At 33.3% G+C, this 4,858-nt stretch overlaps 1 pseudogene; it reads left to right on the forward strand.

The window, feature by feature from the left end:
• The first annotated feature begins 464 nt into the window (after positions 1 to 464).
• LOC136783739 (uncharacterized) lies at positions 465 to 2,206 on the forward strand (annotated as a pseudogene).
• Positions 2,207 to 4,858: the final 2,652 nt, after the last annotated feature.

A 4,858-nucleotide genomic window follows, 5' to 3' on the forward strand; every position in this document is an offset into this window, starting at 1 on the left:
CACAATTGTTTCTCCTATCTGGCAGTTTTGCTTTTTCCTTCATATCTGAATAATTAACAACCCATAGAGCACCAAATGCCTTAAGGGGTTACCCCCACTTGCAATTTTGAAAAAATCGTTTTTTTAAAGCATTTTTTTTAAGTATAAGTATCTGAGAATATGTCCTGAAAATTTCAAGTCGATCCGTACAAAATTGACTGAGATATGAGCGTTGAAAGAGAAGAATCCGTTGAGCTAGCCTGGTGTCTAGCGCATTGACCCCTCTCTCCGGTTTTAAATCTATTGTCCGATGAAAATGGTCGTATACCTGGACTTCCCAAGTTCATATAATAGACTTGAATTTATAGAAAGGTATTTTCGTTATCTGTTATGACTTAAACTCGTTAGTGTAGCTCAAACATTTGAATATATAAGACGTTTATACAATTTTATAAGCGCAGTTTTTATTCATTTTAAAGTTAAAAATGGATCGAAGAAAAGGTTCGCGAGAAACAAGAAACAGTGACAATGTGCGGAAATCACGACCAAAAAAAAGGAAGTGTGTTTTTAACCCGAAACTGGCTGAATCGGAGAGTGGAAGTTTCAGCACGTCTGCGAAGAAGCTGAAAGATAATACCGATATGACTATAAATGAAAGTCCTAATATTGAATATCGCATTTTGAACTTTTGGGTTGTGTTTGCTGCAATTTCAAATTTAGTGAAGTGCAAAACGTGTAATGGAAATATTACATTTGAAACGGCAAATGCACGAGGACTAGGCTTCAAAGTAGTGGTGAAATGTGACTCATGTGCAGATAATTTGATACCATCTTCCCCTTTTGTTGAACATTCATATGAAATAAATCGTCGATTTATATTCACTATGCGAGTTCTCGGCATAGGATTGGCTTGAGCAACAAAATTTTGCGGACTTATGGACATGCCAAGGTTTCTTACAGAGACTACATATTCAATAATTTTGAAGAATATTTATGAGTCTGTGAAAACATGTGCAGAAGTAATATTTAAGAAAGCCGTACGAGAAGAAATTGAAAATATGCCTAATGCAGCAGACGATGCAACTCCTAAATTAACAGTTTCCGGAGATCGATCGTGGAGGAAGCGAGGATATACGTCGTTGTTCGGAGTTACATCAGTCATAGGCTACTACAGTGGAAAAGTGCTTGATCTTGTGGTAAAAAGTGCATATTGTAAAATGTGTGAATCGTGGAAACATAAATTGAATGATGCGGAATACGAAGAATGGTACGAAACACACAAAGATAACTGCAATATAAACCACGAAGGGTCCTCGGGAAAAATGGAGGTGGACTCTATAATCGAAATCTTCAAGCGTTCCATAAAAAATTATAATGTCCTGTACCGTTACTACATTGGAGATGGAGATTCGAAAACGTACACTGGACTAGTAAATTCTCATCCTTATGACGATGTAGAAGTTATTAAAAAAGAATGCATCGGGCACGTCCAAAAGCGTATGGGATCCCGCCTTCGTAATTTAGTAAAAAAAACAAAGAGCTTGGTGGTAAAGGACAACCGACGGGAAAATTTATTGACAAGCTTACTGTATACTATGGACTTGCTATTCGACGCCATTCTGCTTCTATTCATGATATGCATGAGGCAATATGGGCGACCTTCGATCATTACAGTTCAACCGATGCAAATCCACGCCATAAGAGATGTCCAACCGGTGAAGAATCGTGGTGTTCGTATCAACGAGCTCAGGCGAAAAACGAGGCTTTCAAACACGATTACAAACCACTTCCAAAAAATGTACTTGATGCCATCAAACCTATATATAATGATCTGAGTAAGGAAACTTTACTCGAAAGATGCGTCGGTGGCTTCAATCAAAATAATAACGAAAGCTTTAACCAACTTATTTGGAAAATCAGCCCAAAACACGTCTCGAGTGGAGCAATCGTTGTTAATTTAGCAGCTTTAATTGCCGTTGGACTATTTAACGAAGGTTCAAAATCATTATTATTTTATTTGAACTCAATCGGAGTGAGCTGTGGACGCAACGCGCATGAATACGTTAATAGAATGGATGAAGCACGGATTACACTGGCAGAGAGACGTGCGGCCGAGAGCACTCGTGAAGGAAGAATGTTACGAAGGCAACACCAAATTTCTGTTTTGCAAGTGGCCTCGTCGGCGGAAGAACTTCTGTATGGACCCGAAATAGATGACTCTATGTAAGTTTAAAAAAAAAATATTTTCTTCTTGTAAACTTAAATTGAAACTTTAAACACGTTTTGCTCGAAATGGCATTTCTGAAGTCGGTGACCAATATTACTCAAACACTAATAAACCGATCTTCTGGAAATTTTACAGGCTTTTAAAATACATAAAAATGTATTCTTTGATCGTTCGATTTTTTGTTTTGAAAAAGAATGGCCATTTTATAGCCAAAAAACAGCCGTTTTTTTTCGTTAAAATCGAACCATTAACTTTGACTGTCCGCCATTTTGTGAAAAATGAATATTTTTTTAAATCCTTCGATTAAAGACTAGTTTATACTTATATTTGACTAAATTCATCTTCATTTTTTGTTTCAGATGATCCGCTTTACCGCAATGTTGGTCACCGCAAACCATATCCACGAAAACATTATTCCTTTGACGGCCACTTTTCATTGAGCAATGCAATATTTCTCAATAAAAAAAAATACTGAAAGTTCTTCAAGATGTGTTCTTTAAAATGATATATTAATTGATTAAAAAAGCTTTGCAATTTTTTTTGAAAAATATAATAAAAAAAGCTCTTATTTTTGCGCTACAAGTGGGGGTAACCCCTTAAAGACACCTTTTAGTTGTCTTTTAGTCAATTGGATAACTAAAAGATGTCCATAAGACAACTTTTAGTCAAGTGTGCTGTATGGGAACTTATTTGCTTTTTTTGTTTACTTTTAATTTTCCTTTATATTTATAAACTACTGGTTTTAATAATACTTTACTATCTTACATTCCAGGGCCTACGGAGAAAGAAATAGAGATTAAAGTAGTAGTATGGGGTACCCGGCCCTAGGTCCTTTAAAATTTTTTAAGAGGAGAATACTTTCTACCTCTATTATGAATATGACTGATGCGGGACGCTATTCGCGTAAGAGCACAATAAAATTAAATGAGCTCCATGGGAAAGAGGCAATAATGTGGAAAGGGTTATGGCAAATGTCAAATTACAAAATCAGATAAGTATTATTTTTAAATATTAAGATAATACTTATTTAATTTAAAGAAGCTGATTCTTTGCTATATGTGTGTTACAGATTGCTGTTATAAAACTCTATTTGCAGTCAAATACAAGAAATCTCAGACTACCAAGATAGAGTAATCGGTGAATAGCTTTTGGAGTGGTCCTTTGAACAAATTTGCAAGCGAATCATTTGGGAGGAAATAACGTGCAAGATTCAGCAATTCATTGGAAGGAAGACTATAGTTTCTCTCACCAAATTCTCTACAATACATCCATGTCAGATAAGGCTTCTTGTTTCTTATCAAACAGTAATTTTAACATTTCAATATAAACGTTGTGCATTGCTTTATGTTATTTTCTCTTTACATATTTAATATTTATTTAATTTAAAGAAACTGATTCTTTGCTGCATGTGCGTTATAGATCTGCTTGTTGAAACTGGTTCTCCAGAGTAATACAAGAAATCTCAGACTGTACCAAGATATATTAATCAATGGATAGCTTTTGGAGTGGTCTTTTGAAGAAATTTGCAAGCGAATCATTTGGGAGGAAATAACGTGCAAGATTCAGCAGTTTGTTGGAAGAAAGACTGTTTCCTCTCATCAAACTCTCCAGAATACATCCATGTCAGATAAGGCTTTTTGTTTCTTATCAAACAGTAATTTTAACATTTCAATATAAACGTTGTGCAATGCTTTGTGTTATTTTCTTTTTGAATATTTAATATTTATTTAATTTAAAGAAGCTGATTCTTTGCTCTATGTGTGTTAGAGATCTGCTTTTTGAAACTGGTTCTACAGAGGAATACAAGAAATCTCAGAATGTACCAAGATATAGTAATCGGTGGATAGATTTTGAAGTGGTTCAATTATTTAAAATTAATAATTGAATCATATTGGAGGAAATAGCTTGCAAGTTTTAGCAATTCGTCGGAAGGTAGCCTGGTTTCTCCCGTGAAACTTTCTAGAATACATCCATATGAAATAATGCTTCTTGTTTCTTATCAAATTGTAATTTTTACATTTTTACTTGGTTTCTTTTTTCAATTTAACCATTTCGAAATTTAATGTTTGGAGTATTATATGTACTATCGATAATTCTTAAGTAATTTGCATATTGTTATTTGCCATATTCGAAATGTTATTAAATATGTCATAATTTCTGAGCTTGCACGTAGAATTCTTTGAGCGTAGTTATCGTATTTCAGTTTAGTGCAATAAAAATTAATTTTTTGTTAAAACTTTTATGCATTATAAAGCATTTGGATTTTCCTGAAAAATCTGTTTTACTTATCAAAATGGAATACAAAAAGAATTCTTTGTACAATAACTGCAAAGGTTGCGATTGCTTTTAGCACATTATTAGTTCTAATGATAATTGAGGTATTCTGTTTTATATAGTATCTATTGTCTTCGAATTTACCAAGCAATTATATTGATAGGTTTTAAAAGAGAACACAAAATATGGTAGAGCATTTTTTTTATTTAATTTCTTCATTGTAAAATTTACACAAATTAATAAACATACATGCAATATATATTTATGTATTTAGTAGAATGAACAATTTTATTTGTTAAAGATTTAATACAAGAATATTATTTTTAACACTATTATGTAATTTATTTGTATTTTGATTAAGTTCTAAGTAAAGGCGAT

The sequence above is a fragment of the Prorops nasuta genome, unplaced genomic scaffold (assembly GCF_024137725.1).
Source record: "Prorops nasuta isolate Cenicafe-Biocafe unplaced genomic scaffold, Cenicafe_Pnas_1.2 PNAS00035, whole genome shotgun sequence".
Classification (NCBI taxonomy): domain Eukaryota; kingdom Metazoa; phylum Arthropoda; class Insecta; order Hymenoptera; family Bethylidae; genus Prorops; species Prorops nasuta.